The sequence below is a fragment of the Hyperolius riggenbachi genome, chromosome 10 (genome assembly GCF_040937935.1).
Source record: "Hyperolius riggenbachi isolate aHypRig1 chromosome 10, aHypRig1.pri, whole genome shotgun sequence".
In the NCBI taxonomy this organism is placed as follows: domain Eukaryota; kingdom Metazoa; phylum Chordata; class Amphibia; order Anura; family Hyperoliidae; genus Hyperolius; species Hyperolius riggenbachi.
This window is the reverse complement of record NC_090655.1, coordinates 6,303,681-6,328,492: the sequence shown is the minus strand read 5'-3', so window position 1 is coordinate 6,328,492 and position 24,812 is coordinate 6,303,681. Positions and strand designations below refer to the sequence as shown.

The window sequence follows — 24,812 nt, the reverse complement described above, 5'->3', positions numbered from 1 at the left end:
GGGAGGAAATTCAAGATTCTAGGAGCCTTATGCCTGGTTCACACCATGCAATTGCCCCATCAGATCAACGTGAAATTTCCTTTAGTTGCTCATTTTCACCATGTCGGATTTGCTTCCAGCAGAGAAAGGGATCGGTTTTGTGCAGTGCTGGTATCAAAGTCATTCACTTTCTTGGTGAGCAGTGGAACGAACATGCTGGAAATAATCGACCGACAAGGAATTTCCTGTCGATCTGACGTGAACATTGTATCATGTGTCTATCCAGCCTTAGTCCAATATCTAAGGAGGAATCCGTACAGACTTGCTGGAACTTAGGAGTTTAGAAGGGATTAATTTTATTAATTTTTTATTAAAATTTGCCCTCAGTGTATTTTGAATGGACATGGCCCCTCATTGGGGTCATGTCCATTCATGCCAGGCACCGAGATTGGATTGGCGAACAGCAGTTCCCCTTCCCCAATCGCCGCTGTGTGAATGCCGCCGGTAACGAGTGGTTAGTGCGTGCACCTTACGTGGAAACATTGGACGTTTATACGTGTCCAGATAGTCCAGACCTGCTCCTACCTGGATGACTATAGTTGTCCAGATAGGAATAAGAGGTTAAAGTCTATGTCCAGTCTCCATTGCAGTTCACAGTCATTATAATGTGTGAATGAAAAAAGGGTGCCAGGAAAAAAGGGCCCGGCTGCACGACAAATTGGCGCTGGTGGAGAACAAAATCTCAATAACGATAGTTAATGATATTGGTTAACGATGAATACCATTTTAAAACAAGTGGGAGATAACGGAGATATTAACGTTAATCATTACATGATTCAACAACACAGCTTAAGCCAATCCTACTCTCACACCGGGTCTGGGTGGTGCCTAAACCTAACCACTCCCCAGGTGGTGCCCAACCCTAACCCCCTCCCCCCCATGGTACCTAACCGCCCCCCCATGTGATGTCTAACCCTAACCACTCCCCCTGCCTCTGCACCCTAACACACATAGAAATGATAATATCTTTGATAATGTAAAATCTGTACATACAAACAAAATAATATGGCAAAACTAACGTTGCAAGCTTCTAAAACGATAACATATTTCAAAAACTCTAATGTTGTTAACGATATTTATCGGGTGCCCTATTTTTCTGCTTTGGGAGCCGTACTAACGATAAATGCAGAGTCTATGGCGGCACCCTTTTCGTCCACTAGCCGACATCGCCCTTTTTTCCAGCTTCCATTATAACGCATGTGTTATGCCAGGGCCGGGCCGAGGTAGAGGCTGGAGAGGCTCCAGCCTCAGGGCGCAGTGTAAGAGGGGGCGCAGAATTCATTCAGCTGTCATTCCTAATTGTGTTTGAAGCAGAAAGAAATAAGAAAAGGGGATACATAGCAGTGGCTGCAAGCCAGATAACTAGATATTAAAGTGAACCTAAAGCCGATAAAAAAAATGAGATTAACTCACCTGGGGCCTCCCTCAGCCCCCTGCAGCCGATCGGTGCCCTCGCAGCTCCGCTCCGATGTCCCAGGACCCGCCGGCGAGCACTTCCGGTTTCGCCGCAATAGCAGCATAGGGGGCGATATACAGGCTGGGAACGCGAACAATCACTCGTGTTCCCATGCCTGTCGGCCGGTGACGGCGAAACCGGAAGTGTTCACCGGCGGGTCCTGGGACATCGGAGCGGAGCTGCGAGGGCACCGATCGGCTGCAGGGGGCTGAGGGAGGCCCCAGGTGAGTTAATCTCATTTTTTTTTATCGGCTTTAGGTTCACTTTAAGGTGTTGGGGAGGTTGTGGGCCCTGTGGCCCTCTTAGTAATAGCAATCAGTGTGTAACGGCTGGGGTGGGAGGGATGGGGGAGGGGCCTCTTAGTGTAATAGCAATCAGTGTGTGACGGCTGGGGTGGGAGGGATGGAGGAGGGGCCTCTTAGTGTAATAGCAATCAGTGTGTGACGGCTGGAGTGGGAGGGATGGAGGAGGGGCCTCTTAGTATAATAGCAATCAGTGTGTGACGACTGGGGTGGGAGGGATGGGGGAGGGGCCTCTTAGTGTAATAGCAATCAGTGTGTGACGGCTGGGGTGGGAGGGATGGGGAGGGGCCTCTTAGTGTAATAGCAATCAGTGTGTGACGGCTGGGGTGGGAGGGATGGAGGGGCGCACTTTGGTGTCTCAGCCTTGGGTGCTGGAGGACCATGTCCAGGCTCTGCGTTATGCAACTGACCACTGCGAACCTAGCCTGAATAGATTACTGTATAAGCTGTGATAACAAGAGAGGTGATGTCTGCCTGAAGGCATTGTGGCTCAACTCATTTCAAGACAAACAATTATGGTAGGTAATACATTTAGGCCTGGGGCACACCAGAGGAGTTTTTCTGAGCGTTTTGAGTTTTTAAATCTGCTGCTAATGTTATCCTATGTGTCTGTGCACACTGGAGCAATGAGGTTTTGTAAAAAAACCCATAGCATTACATTGGGAAGAGCTTTTGAAACCTCTAAAAGTTCTTCCCAATGTAATGCTATGGGGTTTTTACAAAACCTCATTGCTCCAGTGTGCACAGACACATAGGATAACATTAGCAGCAGATTTTAAAAACTCAAAACGCTCAGAAAAACTCCTCTGGTGTGCCCCAGGCCAATCTGCATATGTTAAACTACAAAGGTCAGAGAGGCTGAACTGAGCAGATCTGTCACTACATTTTCCATTCTGTATACACAGCTGTGCTCCTAAAATTGTACATAGGTAGATCATTTAGACTTGGTAATTTTTAAAGAGGAACTCCAGTGAAAATAATGTAATAAAAAAAGTGCTTAATTTTTACAATAATTATGAATAAATGATTTAGTCAGTGTTTGCCCAAATTGCCCATTGTAAAAGCTTTCCACTCCCCGATTTACATTCTGACATTTATCACATGGCGACATTTTTACTGCTGGCAAGGGATGTCAGTGGAAGGAGAGGCTGCTTGCTTTTTTGGCAGTTGGAAACAGATGTTCTTTCCCACAATGCAACAAGGCTCCCACAGTGTGATGGGAACCTAGGTGCTGACATCACACTGTGGGAGGGGTTTAACCACAATATCAGCCATACAGAGCCCCCTGATGACCCTTTGAGAAAAGGAGAAGATTTCTCATGGGAAAGGGGGTATCAGCTACTGATTGGGGATGACGTTCAATTCTTGGTTACGGTTTCTCGTTAAAAGAGCTCGCAGGCCGAAAAAGTGGAGGCATCTCTGGTATAAACTGTTGTAATGGATTTAAAAGAAAATTAGAAGTTTAATAAGATCAGGTGTTTCTGACATTATTGCCACATCTGACAAGATTAGCTGCATGCTTGTTTCTAGTGTGATTCAGACACTAATGCAGCCAAATAGATCAGCAGGGCTGCCAGGCAACTGCTATTGCTTAAAAGGAAATCAATATGGCATCCTGCATATCATTCACTTCAGTTCTACTTTAAATGTAATTTTTATTGTGAAATTTTACTCAAAAATGTAACGTCAGCATGATTAGCACATTATATACATATATACTCTGTACAGCGCTGCGTAATATGTTGGCGCTATATAAATACTTAAATAAATTATGATTATTGTGAGAAAACGCAGAAAAGCCGCCGCAAGTACTCAGAGTAAGGCGGCTGATTCCGCGTTCAACATGGCGGCTTGCGCGCAGGGACCTGCATTCACTGGCCTGACGGAACGCGGAGAAACCGCCGCATGCCCAGAGAACAGGGCGGCGGATTCCGCGTCCAGCGCGGCGGTTTGCACGCATAGGTCTACCTCTGTCAGTACTGCTGAATGCGGAAAAAACGCCGCACGCTCGGTCAGCGGTGCGGCGGATTCCGCATCCAAATCAGCAGAGGCATTACAACACATGTCTGGTGTGGCTGGGACTGATAGTCCACACTGGTTCAGAAGGACGCGTGCGTGCGCGGAGAGGCAGAGCATTTATGACAGCCAGAGGGGTGTCAGCTGACCAGGGCGGTCAGCTGACAATTCTTTCAGTTCTCATTGGTCCAGCACTTAGGGGAGACGCAGGTGAGCGCTGATGTATATATACTGGGTGCTGGTCATTCCTCTGGTGTCTGGCGTTGCGATCACTACGTGGTAGCACTCAGACCCTGTCAGTATCTGTGTTATATAGACCAGTTTCCAAGGTGTTGATGACCACGGAGCTCACACCTTAGTCTAGGAATTGTTGATTATTTGTTATGACCTTCTGCTTTCCTGACCATTCTTCTGATCTCTGATTCTGTACCTTTGTCATTCTGTTACTCTGTTGCCAAACTCGGCTAGTCTTAGGATTCCGCATCTGTCTCCTGTCTCTGTACCTGATCTGTCAGTCTGTTGCCGACCTGGCCTGTCCGACCTCGAGAACTATTTCTCCTGTTGGGAAATAGTTCACAGACCTGTCAGTGACACTTCACCTTTGGTGTCACTCACTCTCTGATCCTTCCTACTCCCAGCCTGGCTCCGCCCATTGGGGAGCCTCAGGCCTTGGAAGGAATCTGCTCTCAGGGCAGTATCTCCTACTGCCTCGCACCTACTGTAGGGTGCTCTCCTCTAAGTATTACTGTTGCACCAAACACTCATATTACTCAGGTGTCCAGAGGTTAGAGATATATCTGATTATCGGTGATACTGCAGATCACCGGTAATCAGATCCTCTCTGTGTTACACCGATCGTTACAATTATCACTAATAAGCAGCGTTTTCTCTTCCCTCCTCGCAGTATAAAGGTAATCAGAGTGGTGTGCGGGCCTGGTGGTGTAATGAGGGGTTAATATTGATTTACAGGCCCCACGCTTTCCCCTTGCGCCTCTGCCTCGGGCCCACACAGAGGCCTCCCGCAGGTTTGCAGAGCCCGCCCCTTTCCATATTACCGACAGATAAATATTTTTCCTCATTCCCAACAGAAACAGATTCTCTTCCCTATTTGTATTAACGCTGCTAAACATCCGACGCTTGGGACGGCGGCTGACAAGTTAAGGATCGGCTGCAAGTCCCCGGCGTGGCCAGGAATGTGACGAGCTTGCGATATTTACACACCGCGGTGCCAAATGTACCTGAATCATGCATTTTCCCTATCCATAGAGGCCCAGGCAGGAAGATAGACACCGATAGGGAAGAACAGCGCATAGATCATGCAATATGTTCTGCGTTTCTCCATCAGAAACAGCACGCCGCTCTCCCTATAGAAGGCTCATCATCCATCAGATGTTATTATAAACGATAATGTATCCCATGTTTAAGACATTTCTTTTCCATCCGCCTCTCCCCCTGCTGTGAATTCTAATGATTTCTGGCGCCAGGCATAACACATCCATTACAGAATCGTGAATCAGTGCAGTGCTTATCTGCAGCAGATAGATTGAGTCTGTATTGGTTGTGTTTTAACATTCCTGACCTAGGAGGGGTCAGTGTGCCAGTGCGCCGCTGGGACGCTTACCGACAGGGTACAAATGCCTGAGATATTTGTTCTTAAAGGGAACCTGAAGTGAGAGGGAGATAGAGGCTGCCATATGCATTATGTATGATATGTAGGATTAGTGAAATACCCTATTCTGTGGTCTACCAAAAAGCAGACTGGCACCTCCCCAGTCCCTACTTACCTCTGCTGCCCGCCTCCTCCACCTCACCTCCTGCTCCTCTAATGCAGCCCCTCTCTGCCAATCCCTACTGACCTCTGCTGCCTGTATCATCCACTTCTCCTCCCGCTCCTCTGATGCCGCCCCTCTCTGCCAATCCCTACTGACCTCTGCTGCCCGTCTCATCCACCTCTCCTCCCGCTCCTCTGATGCTGCCCCTCTCTGCCAATCCCTACTGACCTCTGCTGCCCGTCTCATCCACCTCTCCTCCCGCTCCTCTGATGCCACCCCTCTCTGCCAATCCCTACTGACCTCTGCTGCCCGTCTCATCCACCTCTCCGATGCTGCCCCTCTCTGCCAATCCCTACTGACCTCTGCAGCCCATATCATCCACCTCTGCTCTCACTCCTCTGATGCTGCCCCTCTCTGCCAATCCCTACTGACCTCTGCTGCCCGCCTCATCCACCTCTCCTCCCGCTCCTCTGATGCTGCCCCTCTGCCAATCCCTTTTGACTTCTGCTGCCCATCTCATCCACCTCTCCTCCTGCTCCTCTGATGCTGTCCCTCTCTGCCAATCCCTACTGACCTCTGCTGCCCGTCTCACCCACCTCTCCTCCCGCTCCTCTGATGCTGCTCCTCTCTGCCAATCCCTACTGACCTCTACTGCCCATCTCATCCGCCTCTCCTCCCACTCCTCTGATGCTGCTGCTCTTTGCCAAACCCTACTGACCTCTGCTGCCCGCCTCATCCACCTCTCCTCCCGCTCCTCTGATGCTGCCCCTCTCTGCCAATCTCTACTGACCTCTGCAGCCCATCTCATTCACCTCTCCTCCCGCTCCTCTGATGCTGACCCTCTCCACCAATCCCTACTGACCTCTGCTGCCCGCCTCATCCTCCTCTGCTCCCACTCCTCTGATGCCGCCCCTGTCTGCCAATCCCTACTGACCACTGCAGCCCATCTCATCCGCCTCTCCTCCCACTCCTCTGATGCTGCCCCTCTCTGCCAATCCCTACTGACCTCTGCTGCCTGCCTCATCCACCTCTCCTCCCGCTCCTATGATGCTGCCCCTCTCTGCCAATCTCTACTGACTACTGCTGCCCGTCTCATCCACCTCTGCTCCCGCTCCTCTGATGCTGCCCCTCTCTGCCAATCCCTACTGACCACTGCTGCCCACCTCATCCACCTCTCCTCCCGCTCCTCTGATGCTGCCCCCTCTCTGCCAATCCCTACTACCTCTGCAGCCCATCTCATCCACCTCTCCTCCCGCTCCTCTGATGCTGCTCCTCTCTGCTAATCCCTATTGACCTCTGCTGCCCGTCCCATCCACCTCTCCTTCCAGGGACGGTCCCTCTTTGGGAACCAATATTACACCTAGGCAGCGAGCCTGGGGGACAGGTGTTATGGAAGTGCCATCAACAGAAATAGTGATGTCAGGCAGGGGCATTGAGTTGTGAGGTGGGAAGATTACCTTTTCAGTCTTGTCCATATTGAGTTTTAGAAAACGGGAGGACATGAAGGAGGCGATTGCATTGAGACAGTCAGGGACACGAGCTGTTAAGGTGTCAGGTGCTGAAATGTACATCTGGGTATCGTCAGCCTATAGGTGATAATGGAAGCCAAAGGAACTGATGAGCTGTCCAAGACCATATGTGTAGATAGAGAAAAGGAGAGGTCTGAGCACTGAGCCTTAGGGAACACCAGCAGTGAGGGGACGTGGAGAGTAGAGATGGTTCGAACCTCCGATTTTCGGTTTGCGAACCTCGAACGCGAACTTCCGCAAAAGGTTCGGTTCGCGTGAACTTTCGCGAACCGCAATAGTCTTCAATGGGGAGGCGAACTTTGAAAACTAGAAACATTTATGCTGGCCACAAAAGTGAAGGAAAAAATGTTTCAAGGGGTCTAACATCTGAGTTTTTGCATGGCGGAGTGGGATACATGCCAAAAGTCCCCGGGAAAAATCTGGATTTGATGCACAGCTGCGTTTTAAGGGCAGAAATCACATTGCATGCTAAATTGGAGGCCTAAAGTGCTTTAAAACATCTTGCATGTGTATACATCAATCAGGGAGTGCTATTAGAGTACTGCTTCATACTGACACACCAAACTCACCGTGTAACGCACCGCAAACAGCGGTTTGTGTAGTGACGGCCGTGCTGGACTGGTGCGCACCATGGCCAGAGTGCAGGCGATAACGCTTTTCAAGCCCATATGGTCGCCAGGCTGAGGTAGCTCAATGACAGAACAACATTGACTGTCCAAGTGATCGAACTTGGTCAGCCACAATGAAGCAACAACCTTATTATATATCTTCTTGGGTCAGGTGTGCCCCCCAACCCCAACACACTTATTTAGCTGGCGGTCATTGCTTCATTGTAATACTCAAAGCCCCTTCACCGCGGCAAGGTAACGATCACAAAGGGGAATTGACACAAGTACATGCCTTTTGTTTTGTTGTTGCAGCTGCAGTGCAGCCAGAAAAATTAGGCAGGCATGTACATGCACCAGAAAAATTATTATAGCGGCCTAGCAGCGGCCTTAAAAATTCAGGAATCCACCTGGAATCCTGGACCCTGTTGGTGGTGGCGGAGAAGGCCGTCAACCGGCCTGCGGGCAGAGATGCTGTGTGGGGACCGACTTAGTCTTGGGGCAGGCAGTCACACGGCGTGCAGGCAGAGATGCTGTGTGTGGGGACTGACTTAGTCTTCGGGCAGGCCTGACCATGCTTTGCAGACCAGGCTTCCGAAGTCAGATGGACCCTTGACCCAACGCTGTGTGCCAGAGATGTCACCACTTGCCTTTCAACAGGGTACAGTTTAGATATCACCTTTTTTGAGAAATAATTGCAGCCTGGTATCTTCCACTGCGGTGTGTGGCTTTGCTTTTGTGTGCTGCTTTTCCTCAGGTGGTCATCCCATTGCAGTTTGTGCTTTGTAATCATGTGCTTTCGTAAGGTAGTTGTCGCTACGCGGGTCTCGGTCTTTCCACAGCTCAATTTTCGGTGGCAGAGAGTACAGATGGCATTGCTCTCATCTGAGGCAGACACAGCCCTGTGATGAAGGCACTTTGGTGATGGCTGCCAACGGAGTGTTAAGTGGGGTGCCAGTATCAGAGCAGGAGGAGGAAGATATGTCACTGTTCCGTGCGGAAGCTGAAGAAGATGAGGTGTTGTGTGTTAAATAGTCAACTACGTCCTGACAATATTGGGGGATGATTCTTCTGAACACTGTACTTTGGTCGAGGGCCGCACAAAATCACGATAGCGCGACTTCGAACAGACCTGCCAGGTGGCCTGCCTCTGGCTCTGCCTCGTTTTGTCCATATTGGGGGGGGGGGGGGATGAAGTGAAAGGTATGCACTGACTTGACTAATAGAATGTGCGGTTACACAGGTGCAGTGAAAAGGTTGCAGTGACTGCTAGTACAACAATGTGCGATCACACAGGTGCAGTGAACAGGTATGCAGTGACTGGTATTACAAATGTGCAGCTGTCACACACACACACAGGTACCCTGAACAGGTATGCAGGGATTGGTATTACAAATGTGCAGTGTCCCTTCTCATAGGCTTGCATTGGACAAGATTTCCCATCTAATCCAGGAAAAAGTGTAAAATCCGGACTATTCATTACATTTTCAATCCGTGCCACATGGATCCGTGTGCGATCCGTGTTTCTGCACGAGTGGAAGCGGGTCCTATTTTTAACAGAACTTTAAAAAAGTAGCCCACAGATACGTTTTTTAAAACAAGTGTGAACTGAGCCTTAAAGTACAACTGAAGTTAGAAGAACATGGAGGCTGCCATATTTACCTACTTTTAAACGATACCAGTTGCCTGGCAGCCCGGCTGATCTATTTGGCTGCAGTAGTGTCTGAACACCACCAGAAACAAGCATGCAGCTTTTTCTTTAGTATTAGAGGCAGAGGGTCAGCAGGGCTGCCAGGCAACTGGTATTGCTTAGAAGGAAATAAATATGGCAGCCTCCATATCGCTCTCGCTTCAGTTGTCCTATAACGGCAGCTGGATTTCTTGGGTAAATGGCAGCTGCAGAAGGGGCAACCGGCGGCTGCATTTCTTAGGTAAACGTCAGCTGCATTTCTCAGGTAAAAGTCAGCTGCATTTCTTAGGTAAACGGCAGCTGCAGAAGGGGCAAGCGTCAGCTGCATTCCTTTCGGCAGGATTCAGCCGGATTCAGATTCTTCTTGAAACGTGTCATTGTGTTTCCGCTAGTTAGAGGATTGTTCCTGGCTCCCGTGACTCACTCTGTTTCCCAAACCTTTATCAATGCAAACAATAAGGCTTTGTATTAAACAGAGTCAATCTTTGGCCTGCTGCTGAACGGCCATTATTTAACATGGAAATCAATGCTCGTCTGCGGTGGCTTCTGCACAGGGCTAATTGTCATTAACAGACTCGTCACACACAGAATGAAAACCTTTCAGGACACCTCCCGCTGCGATCGGGTCAATCACAGGAAGGTAATTGCTGACACAATCCTATAAGAACGCCATTAATATGTTCTTCCCTTTCACCCAGCGCAACAGGAACAAAAGTCTGTCCCCTCCACACCCAGGGAGCCGAATCAAGCTGGTAAGAACGCCGCTAATTAACAGTCTGAGGGCCCTTTCACACATCCCGCGTTACATTGCCGCGCGGTACGCTCTCCTGGCGAAAGGTCAATGAAAGTCTATGGAGACTTTCCTACTTACGCGATGCGCCGGAAGCATTACCGTATGATCCGTTACCTCATGATCCGCGTCTGATGCAAGGATTATGTAGTAATGCAAGTCTATAGCGACGCGGTAAGTATGATTGGAGGACCTCGGTAGATAGAATCTTGTAGGTAACTTTTCTTCCATAATAGCTCCATCATTTGGACAATCTGCTCTGCTCAAAAGCCTCTGAGTTCTGTTTTAGAGATTTACATTTGGTTCCGGTCATGCGTGCAGGAAAAAAGGGCACCATGAAAAAAAGGCCCAACTTATTAACAAATTTGGCGCCGTGGATTAACCAAATTTTATAACGAGAACCATAGTTGTCAAGCTTTAACAACGATATTTACTGTTGCAAAAAACAAACGAGAAATAATAACAAATAAATATTAACAATAAATGTCGTTGCGTTTTTCATCAATACTGCTTAACCCAACCCTACCTCAACAGAACCCTCCCCTGGTGGTGCCTAACCCTAACCCCCCATCCTGGTGTTGCCTAAAACTAACCGCCGCCCGAGTGGTGCCTAACCCTAACCCCCCCCCCCCCCCCCCCGGTGGTGCCTAAAACTAACCGCCGCCTAGGCGGTGCCTTACCCTAACCACTCCCCCTGGTGGTGCCTAAATCTAACCACTCCCTCTGCAGAAACACCTTTTACATATATTAACAATAATACCTTTGAAAACGTAAAATCTGTACTGTCCACCCTCAGCCTGCGTCCTTTTTTCCTGCTACACGTCATTGCTGAATAGAGATGTCGCAAACATAGATTTTTCTGCTTGCGAACGCAAACTTCCGCAAATGTTTGCCAACAGGTGAACCCGGCGAACTGCCATAGACTTCAAAGGGCAGGCGAATTTTAAAACCTACAAAGACTGTTTCTGGCCACAAAAGTGATGGAGAAGTTGTTTCAAGGGGTCTAACACCTGGACAGGGGCATCCTGGAGGGGGATCCATGCCAAAAGTCCCACCAAAACTTACAGAGTTGAAAGGCTGGTTTTAATCCCTAAAGGGCAGAGATCACATTATGCACAGCTCTGGGTGTCAGTGGGCTGTGGAGTGTCACACACATAAAAACACAGGAGGGCTGTTTGGGTGGTTTCACGGCAAGTGAATAACAAGAACACAGGCCTAGCTAATGCTTTCCCTACCTATCTGCAGCAAGTCTGACCCTGCTCTCACTAACAGTCAGCAGTCAGCAGAGAAGGAATCCAATATGGCCACCACAACTACTTTCTGATAGAAGGGTGGGGGGGACCAGGAGGAGGTGCTAGCTGATTGGCTGCCATGTATCTGCTGACTGTTAGTTAGAGGTAAAAGTTTAGCTCAAATGATGTATAGGGGGCGGGTCGAACACGCCATAAGTTCGCAGCGGAAATTCGCCGGGAACTGTCCACCGGCAAACCGGTCGGGCCATCTTTATTGCTGAACTAGTTAGCTTCTATTTTATTACCCGAGTTAGGCAAAAAATATCTAAAGCTCGCCATACAAACATCGATTTTGATCACCCAAATGGGCCCCACTTGCCAGCCATCGTGTCCCCCACAAAAAATTTTAAGCTGGAGCCACCACTGGCCCCAGCGTTGGAATTGCCTAGCGGACAACTGGAGAGCTTCTGGATTATCCATAGGCTTCTCGCTTCTGAGGTAAGTATCTAACTGGGCACTTTATGCGGGGTAAACTTTACATACAATCGTTTTGATCTGAATGACCTCATTGAAACTACGACGGTTTGCTAAAAATTAATGGGCAGCTAAAATTCTGAGGACTCACTTCAGTGTATAGCAGCAAAGGTACCATGTATTGCAATAGTGTCTGAATAACACCAGAAACAAGCATGCAGCTAATCTGGTCAGATCTGACAATAATGTCAGAAACACCGGATCTGCTGCATGCTTGTTCAGGGGCTATGGCTGAACGTATTAGAGGCAGAGGATCAGCAGGGCAGCCAGGTAACTGGTATTACATTAAGGAAATAAATATGACAGCCTCATTATTCTACAGTTGTCAGTTACAGTACATTTTTAAAAAGTAGTGTAAAATTAGTGTTGTTGAGTCTACTCCTAGCCTCAAAAAGGCATTGTACTGTAAATGATTTTCACAGCAGAGCTAATTGCTTAGATAAGCTCTACAGCATTTAAGGGTCATTTTTCAGAAGTTCAGCACTGAAGCCAAAACTTTCAGCAAGTTGTGAAGGACTCCAATAACTCAGAGAAGGAGAAAGGACAGGCTAATTAGGAGTCTGGAAGCCATAACTCTGTCCTCTCTGTAGCCAAACGCCGCGCGCCTCGGAGTCCAGACTTCAGAGCAGGGGAACTGCTTTCATAACAGCTTCATAGCTCATCGCTGTAATACAAGCTATGCTTTATATTTACACCTACAGCCAAAACGCCAAGATAATAAAGACAGGGCCAGTATGACTAAACTTTATCTAAAGTGAAATAAAAATCCAAACCGGATGGACACTGTAGGAGACTATTCTATGCATCTACATAGGTAAAAATACACACACCTTGTAGCCTTGAAGCAATTGTTTAAAGCAGTAGGATCTGCCTTACTATGCCAGGGAAAAAACACATATATAAGTAGATAAATACTGGATCTACTTACATAACATGTATTGTACTGTCAACATTTTGATTTCAGTGAATGTTATATAGTAAATGACGAGAATTCTGTTCCTGGTGGGGGCAATGTCTTTTGCCCACAGTTTAGGCTAAATCCTGATGTATTTCTACCCTTTAATTTTTTTTTTTTCTCCTCCAATCGCTGAGTCACCTCAGCCTTGCTTGTGAGCAGTGTTTCAAATAGGCAGCTAGGCAGGGAAATAAAGGAAAGAGGAGGAATATATTATAGATAAAAAAGAACCCCCAGCATGCAACTCTTTGGCACTGACTATTAAAGGGCTAATGCTCCTTAAGTATGTGATAACTCCAAATCATAACAGCAGAAAAGGTTTTGAAAGTTTTGAATGCAGGGTTAGATTCTTTATCACTTAATACACTTAGACCAGTTGCTGTTGAAGTTTGATTTTTATGGTGACAATACCGCTTTAACGAGTAACTCTAAAGCAGTGTCAGGAATATTTTCTCTTCCAATACACTGTCTGATGGGGTCCATCTCTGGTAGACTCCATTGTGTTGTCTGATGGGGTCCATCTCTGGTAGACTCCACTGTGTTTTCTGATGGGGTCCACCTCTGGTAGACTCCATTGCATTGTCTGATGGGGTCCACCTCTGCTAGACTCCACTGCACTGTCTGATGGGGTCCATCTCTGGTAGATTCCATTGTGTTGTCTGATGGGGTCCATCTCTGGTAGACTCCATTGTGTTGTCTGATGGGGTCCATCTCTGGTAGACTCCATTGTGTTGTCTGATGGGGTCCATCTCTGGTAGACTACATTGTGTTGTCTGATGGGGTCCATCTCTGGTAGACTACAGTGGGCTGTCTGATGTCCATCTTTGGTAAACTTCAGTGCACCATCTGTTGGCATCCTTATCTAGTAAACTCCATTGGGCTGTCTGATGGGGTGAGTCTCTAGTAGACTTCAGTGCATCACCTGATGGTTTCTTTTGTAGACTACAGTGGGCTGTCTGATGGTTTCCTAGTTGATTATAGTGGGATGCCCTGTAGTTAACCAGAGATGGACACCATCAGACAACGCAATGGACTAACTTGTGGCTACTGTACTGTGGCTACATCAGACAACGTAAAGGAGTCTACCAAAGATGGATTCCAACTGATAGTTCACTGTAGTTAAACTGAGACTGACATCAGATGGCATCCATCTTTGGTAGACTCCATTATGTTGTCTGATGGTGTCCATTTCTGGTAGACTTCAGTGGGCTGTCTGATGGCTCCCAACTCTGGCAGATTATAGTGGAAAAAGGAGAAGAGAAAGGTGTTCTCTAGCCTATACATATCTACAGTAGCCACAAGTTAGTCACATTTGTGTTACCTGAGCAAAACTCTATTGTAGCAACCAATGCGTGCAATACTGGTGCAGGTTTACTTGGGATCATTGTCCTGTTTTAGCTTTAACACAGATGACCTCACATTTGACTCTAGAATAGTTTGGTATAGAGAGGAGTTCTTGGTCAATTTAATCACCGCAAGGTGCCCACTTTCCAGGTCCTTAGGCAGCAAAATATGACGACCCCTTCACCCCCGTGCTTCACAGTTGGTATGAGGTGTTTGGGTTTTGTAAATAGTGTCCCTGTGTGTTATGGCCAAACACAGCACATGAGTAAACATGTCACTTTGGTCTCATCTGTCCATAGGGCATTTTTCCAGAAGTCTTGTCTTCCCTCATTACTACAGAGGTATACAAATCCTGTACAGCAGAGTGCCAGAGGGATTACTTACAGTGCCGGGGGCTCAGTTACAGTGGCCCGGCGGTTCGGCTCTGATAACGCTTTAGGCGGGCTACTTACGGCACTGACTGATCTAATTGATATTCAGATCAGACATTAATTCGATATAGTATAAAGTTAGCGTACACACATGACTTTTGACGATCTGTTTCTCAGTCACTGGCAATCTGTAGGCAGAATGTTTTCTTGTCCAATCAGATTGTCAGCAGAATCGGACGTGAAAATGGAATGTTCTGTGCCAGGGTTAATGTTAGGCATAGATGGGGATGGGTTACTGTAACAATTACCATAATTTTGGACCATAAGACACACCTAGATTCGCTTTCCCTGGTTCCTCCTTTGTCCCCAGTTCCTCCTCTGTTCCTGGTTTCTCCTCTGTCCCCATGCTTTCTTCTCTGTCCCTGTGTGTGCTTCTCTGTCCCCGGTTCCTCCTCTGTCTTAGTGTTCTTCTCTGTCCCCGTGTGTTCTCTGTCCCTGGTTCCTCCACTGTCCCTGTGTGTTCTTCTCTGTCCCCGGTTCCTCCTCTGTCCCTGTGTGTGCTTCTCTGTCCCCGGGTTCCTCCTCTGTCCCTGTGTGTTCTTCTCTGTCCCCGTGTGTTCTCTGTCCCTGGTTCCTCCACTGTCCCTGTGTGTTCTTCTCTGTCCCCGGTTCCTCCTCTTTCCCCTTGTGTTCTCTGTCCTTAGTTCCTCCTCTGTCCCCCTGTCCCCCCTTCTGTCCCTCTGTGTCCCCAGACATGCAGAAGTTGCATACCTGCAGAGGTCTGCTGCCACCAGTCACTAGTGCTATTGTCTCTTGGCAGCTCACCAGGCTGAGGGGCATTGGGCAGGCTGTGGCTTATGCAAGAGGATCCCATAGAGAGCTGGAGGAGAGAGGCTCTTGACATGGCTGCTGCTGAGTGGTGTACAGCCCTGTCAATCATGGCTGCCTGCTAAGTTACTGGCACCGATGGTCTCACGGGCGTAACCACAGCACCGTCATTGAGCCAGTCACTGAATTTACTTAGTAACTCCCAGGAATGCGGCTTCTACTAGTCTGGGGACACAGGAGGAGCAGGTACATGCAGATATGAAGGGACAATGCTGTAGATTCATATCATAAGACTGACTTTTTCCCCCCACACTTTTGAGGGAGAAAAAGTGCATCTTATGGTCCGAAAAATATGGTAAGTTGCTCATGGATCTAGAGATGTATGGGGAGAATAACCATGAAGGTGTAGAAAACTGCGCCGTGTGTGGCACAAATCGATGCGAAACGATTCTATGGTCAATTGGAAACGGAAACAAATATTGATCCAAACGTTGGATTCTATGATCGAATCGTAATATAAAACCTTCTTAGATCAATGTGTTAATGGGAACAATCGATAATCGCCTTGCGATTAGTTTTGATCAAATCACGTTGAAAGATCAAATCTGAAGGAAAAATGGTACCTTCACAGATCTGCATCTGATCAGAGAAAGGTCTGTAGGCTGCCCAAACACCGCAGACCGCCTCCTCCTTCTGAGGCCGCCTCCCTGGCTGCACCCCTCCTCCACCTCCCCATGCTGTAAAAAATCTCAAGTCACCTGTCCCACAGCCTCCCCGTCACCCCGGATACCGCAAGGGCTACCCCATGGCACACGCAAGTACTTGGCAACGGGAGTGGAAGCAGATGATGCCAGGAGACACGCGTCAGTGGAACAGGTGTGATTTTACACTGCACGGGGGGGGGGGGAAGGGGTCTTATGACAGGTTGCACTGCCCTGGGGTCATTGTGATACTTAATGCCATTCCTGCTGCAAACCCTATTGAACACTTTCAAACGAGATTTTCCAGCATGTCCGATTCATGCATTTCGACTGATTTCGACCAGAAATCGGTCGAAATCTTGATGTAGTAGGCATGTTGGGGCACAGATTTTCCTCTGCTTCAATCGAATTATCAGATCGGATTGGGCGAATGGGCCGCAAAATCGCCAGATGTATGGCCACCTAACGTTTAGTGAGGTCTGTAGCAGAATAACATTAGGTCGATAGGAGAATATTGGTAATGTAAGTATCGGCTTCATCAGGCATCCATATTGCCAGACGCCTTTTTCCCCATGCGCACTTTCCTGGTCGGTGACCGATTTGCTTGGGGAAAATAAATCCCCCATTTATAGAGAGGAACTTTAGCGAAAAGGGGAAAAATAAATCAATAAATTGCAAAGTGAGACGTTAAATAGATGAGAGATCAAAAAATGATTGATTGGGAGGGTTTCACCACAATATCATCCTTACAGACGCCCTGATCATCTATTCACGAAAAGATAAAGATTTCTTATGGGAAAGGGGGTATCAGTTATTGTTTGGGATCAGTGGCGGACACAGCCAGCAGTGGGCCCCTGTGCAAAATTGTAATTGTGGGCCCCCTACGACCAAAATATGGGCGTGGCTACAACCTGCGGCGCGCAAAGCGCGCCGCGGCAAAAAATAAAATGGGCGTGGCAATGACCGGATGAGGGCGGAACTAACTAACTTAAAGCGAACCCGGGGTGAGGGTTTATTTCCTTTTAAACAGTACTAGTTGCCTGGCGGCCCTGCTGATCTATTTGGCTGCAGTAATAAACTGAATTACACCAGCAACAAGCATGCAGCTAATCTTGTCAGTTCTGACAATATTGTCAGAAACCCCTGACCTGCTGCATGCTTGTTCAGGGTCTATGGTTGAAAGAATAAGAGGCAGAGGACCAGCACGGCAGCCAGGCAACTGGTATTGCTTAAACGGAGAGAAATATGGCAGCCTCAAGATTATTCTCACCTCAGGTTCCCTTGAAAAGTGCAACGCAAAGACAGTGGGCCCAAGTTTTGGTGACCCTTTCCCCAGAAAATTCACATAATTGTGCAGGTTTTCTCAAGAAAATACACATCATGTGAGCAGATATGCCCAGAAAATACATTCAATCATGTCGGCAGATTTGCCCAGAAAATACATTCAATCATGTCGGCAGATATGCCCAGAAAATACGTGCAATGATGTCGGCAGATATGCCCAGAAAATACGTGCAATGATGTCGGCAGATATGCCCAGAAAATACGTGCAATCATGTCGGCAGATATGCCCAGAAAATACGTGCAATGATGTCGGCAGATATGCCCAGAAAATACGTGCAATCATGTCGGCAGATTTGCCCAGAAAATACGTGCAATCATTTCGGCAGATATGCCCAGAAAATACGTGCAATCATTTCGGCAGATGTGCCCAGAAAATACGTGCAATCAAGTCGGCAGATGTGCCCAGAAAATACGTGCAATCAAGTCGGCAGATATGCCCAGAAAATACGTGCAATCATTTCGGCAGATGTGCCCAGAAAATACGTGCAATCATTTCGGCAGATGTGCCCAGAAAATACGTGCAATCAAGTCGGCAGATGTGCCCAGAAAATACGTGCAATCAAGTCGGCAGATATGCCCAGAAAATACGTGCAATCATTTCGGCAGATATGCCCAGAAAATACGTGCAATCATTTCGGCAGATGTGCCCAGAAAATACGTACAATCAAGTCGGCAGATGTGCCCAGAAAATACGTGCAATCAAGTCGGCAGATATGCCCAGAAAATACGTGCAGTCAAGTCGGCAGATATGCCCAGAAAATACGTGCAATCAAGTCGGCAGATATGCCCAGAAAATACGTGCAATCATGTCGGCAGATATGCCCAGAAAATACGCCCGACTCCCTTCCTTCCTCACCTCGGGGGACCCCCCTCCCGATATGCGCGGCGGGAGAGCGGCAAATACAGGAAGTCTTCAGGGCTCTCCAGGCAGACGCTAGAGGCTCAGCCGCTTGGTCTCCAATATGTCTCCAACTCTGTCGACATATTGGAGACCAAGCGGCTGAGCCCTCTAGCGCATGCCTGGAGACCCGGATTTGCCGCTCTCCCACCGCGCATACTGGGAGGGGGGCCCCCGAGGTGAGGGAGGGAGAGAGGATAGGAGTCGGGGCCCCCCGGGGGAAAAAAAAAATAAAAAAAAAATATATTAAAAAAAAAAAAAAAATACTTAATGGGCCCCTGAAGAAAACGGAACTTCAGGGGCCCTCGTGCGGCGGCACGGCCTGCACGGCCGTATGTCCGCCACTGATTGGGATGAAGTTCGATCCTGGGTTGCAGTTCTTCTGTAACAAACTTACCTGGTGTCTCTGGAGGCTGCTCTGAGCAGCTGGAGGAAGCTTCCTCTTCCTCTGATCAGTCGCATCCCCAGATCCCCTGTAGATGTGTAAATGGAAAATCAAATGGGATTTCTTGCTCAAATAAAAAAACAGCTTTTGATCTTTTAGGGCAAACGATCATTTTTACCGAATTGTAAAATCGGATCATTTTATTGTATCGTGTGTGACCAGCTTGACGGACATAAATAATGCCTAGATTCAATTAACTTTTCTAGTCTTCTAGGAGATCTTTACTTTCACATTACTAACAAATTAAGTCTCGCAATGGAAAAAGTCTGACAAAGTTGGAGAGAAAAGATATTAAAAGACTTTGGAAGTTTATTAAGCAACTTGCCCTTTTGAATACTAGGATTACCCCCCCTCTTACTGGGGGCTGGTAAAGTATTGTATTTTATTGGTAAGGTGTGAAAGTGTTGTCTGTTAAAAAAAAACCAGGAGAAAGTTAATTAAATCAGGGACATTGTGGATTGAATTGTGCATTTACTTTTGCAAGTTTATAAATTGAAGGCTAGTTTCATAGCAGGTTTCATAGCAGTGTTGAGGTTGCAACGCATCAAAAAAAGTAATAATGCACATTAATGCTGCGTTACTGTCGCATACAGTAGGTAAAGTAAAGCATACAGGCAATGAAATGTATGCTTCCCTGTACCCCGTAACGTGTGCTTTTAGAGGTAACACACTGCAGCAGCAGTTAAAATGCAATGCGAACGTTGCAATATGAATGGTGCATAGAGTTTTTATTGCATTGCGGTAAGCTGCGCATAATACTTATAAGTATTTATAACACAGCACCTACCTAACCTAAAAGAAAAACCGCTAATTGATCAATTAGGGAAGAACTGTACTGAATAACAATGTTAAAAAAAATAAAAAAATACATTTCCTTTAGTCAGTATTTGCCTATTGTAAAATCTTTCCTCACCCAAATTTCCATTATTAAATTTATCACAGATGGCGGGCGACAACTTTACTGCTGGCAGGTGCATCACTGCGGAATGTTTGTTTGTGCACTGAGGCAGAAGGCTGTGTGACATCACAGCATAGGATAAGCAGCACTGGGGGGGGGGGGGGGGGGGGGGAGAGAGCTACATACAGCCTTATATACAGTACATATAGGAAGAATTTCCAAAACCTGAGTAATTAGCATAAAGGTGGGTATTATGAAATTGTATTACATTCTACTATATTATCTATTTTTATTATTGATTTAGTGGCAACATATTACGTGGCGCTGTACAAAGTATGAAACAAACATGGGATACAAAACAATGGTATACACCAATATATGAAATACACAGTTAGTACAAAATACAGAATTGGTAATTACAGTGACAAAATTAATATGAAAAAATGTGTAACAAACTCCAAGACACAAATAGGTGAGAGAGTCCTGCCCCTTGTGAGCTTACAATCTACAGGAATAGGGGGAAAACAAGAGGCGGAGTAGTGTACAATATTTATACCTAGATGAGAGAGTTTTAGGTTATCTAGTAGGAGTACAACTTGGCCCAGAGGTCAAAGGGGAACTGGCCTAAGGTAGAGCGTATGCTTGATGGGAAATGTGAGTTTTGAGGGCAGGTTTAAAGATATCAAAGGTTGGAGAGTGACAAATGCGTTGTGGAAGGGGATTTCAGAGGAGGGGGTGAAGCACATGAGAAATCTTGTATGTGTGAATGCAAGGAGGCGATTCTAGAAAAGGACAAAAGAAGATCATTTGCAGATCGGAGATTGCGGTTGGGTTGGTATTCGGAGACTAGCGAGGAGATGTACCGGGGAGAGAGATTGTGGAGAGCTTTGTAGGTGAGGGATAAGAGTTGGAACTGGATCCTCTGGTTAGTTGGCAGCCAATGAAGAGCTTAGAGAGGAGCAGCAGAGGAGGAGCGAGAGGAAAGATGAATGAGACGAGCAGCCAAGGATAAGTACAGATTGGAGTGGTGCCAGTCTGTTACTTGGAAGTGCACCAAGCAATATATTACAAACCAGAGATGAGCAGAAACTAGGCCAGTGCGAATTTACGCATCGTAGTTCGTAGGTGAAGTTTCAAAACTACGCTTACGAATTTACGCATAGCGAAGTACCGCCACGCGTAGCTTACGCCCACTATGCGTAGTTAACAAGTGTATTGCGTAGTGAACTACGAATCTACATACAAATTTACGCATTGGAAAGGGGAATGTACGCATAGAAGAGTTCCCGGAATAAGCAATTAAAGAGGAATTAATGCGTAAAATGTTCTGCATTCGGGCATAAGCATCCACATACACTACGCTTCCCACTACGCGTAATTGTGTATTTTAACGCATATTCTACGAAATGCATACGAAGCGAATATTTGATTTCGAACCCTTAGTTTGGTGAAGCATAATTGCGTAAAACTACGCGTAGTTCCAGCGTAGCGAAGTTGGCTGAATACGACCATCCCTGTTACAAACTAGTAGACCCAAGCCCATTTAAAAACGGGCTCTAGGGTCTGTTTCTCGCCGCCGCATGTTACAGCGCGCGCATACGCCGCACACCCAACCACCTGCTTGGCTCCCTGGCCCCGCCCTCCTGGCTCTGTGAGGCTGGGTCCGTGCTGTGCACACGCGCAGTAGCAAAAAGCACGGACCAGCTACACAGTCAGAGACATCGCACGCAGGGACACGGGTTTTATTATAGGATAGTTCAACAAGCGAGATATAATAAGAGACTGTACTAACATTTTAGTTGTGTCCTGAGTGAGAAAATATTATGCAGGAGAACAGAGGCCCCAAAAGGATAAAAGGGAAGCTAAATGAGCTTAAAAACCAAAATTCTTGGTAAATAGAGGAGGTAGTGGTGGACTTACCTCCTCCAAGTAGACACACAACGACTGTAGTAAAGACAGTCAAACACAGGTGCCCGGTTCTTCTACTGACCACATATGCTATTGCTCCGTTGTTATTGCCTGATGAAGCGGGATCAAACCTGCGAAACGTGTTGCATATTTGGAGTTCATAAATAAAATATATTGACTGTCTTTACTACAGTCGTTGTGTGTCTACTTGGAGGAGGTAAGTCCACCACTGCCTCCTCTATTTACCAAGAATTTGGTTTTTAAGCTCATTTAGCTTCCTTTTATCCTTTTGGCACCTCTGTTCTCCTGCATAATATTGAGGCCACCCTGGGTGGAGGGTTGAACCCCCTTTTTCTCATCTACAGAGAGCGACTTCTTATTCCTGAGGGGGGGTCAGGAAAATCTCCCCACCTGCCTTTACAGTGGTTGCCTAATGGTAACCCTGGTTTGTGAGTATTAATATTTACTCTATCTAGTAACCATTTACCAGTACATATTACACTACTGGGGCTCTTGGTGTTCCTTGTTTTTACCTGAGTGAGAAAAGGTCAGATGTGAGATATTACCCCTAAGCACCGTGCTTTGGGAACTGAAGTTATGGGAGTGTTATTAACATTCATTGTTATATCAGGCAGAGAGGTGGACAGAGACGGTGGAAAGACGATTAGTTCTGTAGGGCCTGTTTCCACTATCGCGAATCCGCATGCGTTGCCCGCATGCGGATTCGCACAGCCAGTACAAGTGGATGGGACTGTTTCCACTTGTGCGTTTTCCTGCACGTTTTTCTGTGCAGAAAAAATCTGCAGGGTAGGGCCCTCAGAATTCGCCTGCGTGTGGAATGCAGGCGAATCGCACGCAATGTATTTAATAGGGAAATCGCATGCGTTTTCCCCATGCGTTTTTTGCCGCAATTTCGCATGCGATTTCGCATAGGTACCCATGTTAATTCACACAGGCAGTGACATGATTAAAATCGCATCACCCTAACCTATGCGAAATCGCGGCAAAAAACGCATGCGGAATCGCACCCGCATGCAATTTTCCTGCGGTGATTCGCCGGCGATTCCGCAACGCTATAGTGGAAACAAGCCCTACTCATATTAAGTTTTAAGAAGCGAGAGGACATGACGGAGGATAATGCAGACAAGCAGTCAGGAACAAGTGTGAGGCGGGAGTTAAAGTCTGGGGCCGAGAGGTCATAAATTCTTGTAAAATGGGTTTCACTACATGAAGTTCTAGCTAAGAAAATCTAAAAACTTTTTGTAAAAACATTTTTTCAGTTCACAATCCGATTTAATACGTGAAGAAATCTTAGGCTGGGGTAAAACATTTGCACCAAGCAATGAACGGTTCACTGAGCTGGACACTCCTGGGATCTTCTGCTTTGTATAACTCTTCAGAAGTATAAGCCACGGCCTTCTGGGCCAGAATGGTACCATTATTATCTGGCATTTTAGACAAAGAGGAGGAAGTATGTATGTTTGGGCAAAGTCCCCTTTTATTGACACTGTATCTACAAGGAAACATGGGCTTGTCATGATGGACCACTGAACGCTGCAGGCCCTCTGACTAATCTTATCACAGGCAGTGGCGTAACTAGAAATCACCGGGGCCCCCTGCAAAAAAACTTTGGATGGGGCCCCTCAATTGACTAGTACACACTTTAATGTGTTTTCCCCATGCAGATAAAACAGAGAAAATGTGTGCATTGCTTAACTGCTGTCTTATCAATTACATTAGCTTCTGTGATAAAACGTGCACGTTTTCTTATATACAGACATACATGTGTGCAGAAAATGCATACCGAAAGACGACAGACAAGTGCTACCAGCCTCCGCTTATTACACTCACTCTGTCCATCTCTGATAGAGCAGAACTGGCTCTGCAGAGCATCACTACAGTACAGAGCACTTGGGGTGGAGAGGCTGGGGGGAAGGGCATTGTACACAAGAGCCAGCTGCACACTAAATAGAGACTGTCTACAAAACTTTGTATGATTCGTTATCAGTGGCTGAGCAGAGGCAGTCATTAGAACAAATATAAGAATAATATACATTATTCTAAATTTAGGGTCATAAAATTTTAAAATATTAGATGGATCTACGGGAGACCAATTTGTGTCGAATGATGATAACAGCTTGATGCATGTCTGTGAGTACTGATAGTATCTATGTGACTACAGTGAGTGATCAGGGGCAGAATCGTAGCAAACATTTGGTTGGAAACATCCAAATAAAAAAAATAAAAAAATAAAAAAAAAAGTACAAGGTACCTTTGTGAAGGAGATCTACAGTGAACTTATATTATCCACCAGCAGGTGGAGCTCTCGGGAGACTTAACTAGTCTGCACCTCCCTGCCTCCCCTGCTGGGGGCATCCTGTGCCAGGAATCCATTGCTGCTCCACCAGCACACATGGCCCTCTGCAGTATTTGAGCTGAATGTATGAACTCCCATAGCTCCCAACTGTCCCTCTTTGGGGACTGTCCCTCTTTCAGGACTCATGCACAGATTATGTAAATATATGTATTTTTCTACTGAAAAAGGTCTTAAATATACTCTAAATCAGGGGTACCCACACTTTTTCGGCTCGCGAGCTACTTTAAAATTTGCTGAGTCCAGGAGATCTACCAACATTTGGGTAGCTAGGTATACGTGTCTTCAGTATAGTTAGATAGGTATAAGTATAGGTGCCTTCAGTACAGATAGCTAGGTGTAGGGGCCTTCAGTATAGTTAGCCAGGTATAGTATAGTTAGGTATAGGTGCCTTCAGTACAGATAGCTAGGTGTAGGGGCCTTCAGTATAGTTAGCCAGGTATAGTATAGTTAGGTATAGGTGCCTTCAGTACAGATAGCTAGGTGTAGGGGCCTTCAGTATAGTTAGCCAGGTATAGTATAGTTAGGTATAGGTGCCTTCAGTACAGATAGCTAGGTGTAGGGGCCTTCAGTATAGTTAGCCAGGTATAGTATAGTTAGGTATAGGTGCCTTCAGTACAGATAGCTAGGTGTAGGGGCCTTCAGTATAGTTAGCCAGGTATAGTATAGTTAGGTATAGGTGCCTTCAGTACAGATAGCTAGGTGTAGGGGCCTTCAGTATAGTTAGCCAGGTATAGTATAGTTAGGTATAGGTGCCTTCAGTACAGATAGCTAGGTGTAG

At 46.8% G+C, this 24,812-nt stretch overlaps 2 protein-coding genes across 3 annotated transcripts in view; one reads left to right on the top strand and one right to left on the bottom strand.

Annotated features, from left to right (window-relative positions):
• Window positions 1-24,812, bottom strand: part of GOLGA7B (golgin A7 family member B) — a 388,598-nt gene that overhangs the window by 252,790 nt on the left and 110,996 nt on the right. For both annotated transcript variants that reach the window (XM_068258001.1, XM_068258002.1), the window contains one exon: window positions 18,804-18,879. The gene's annotated coding sequence lies outside the window, so the exon portion shown is untranslated. The remainder of the gene's footprint in view (window positions 1-18,803; window positions 18,880-24,812) is intronic.
• SFRP5 (secreted frizzled related protein 5) overlaps window positions 1-24,812 on the top strand; it is a 118,490-nt gene that overhangs the window by 21,016 nt on the left and 72,662 nt on the right. The gene's annotated exons all lie outside the window — the stretch shown is intronic.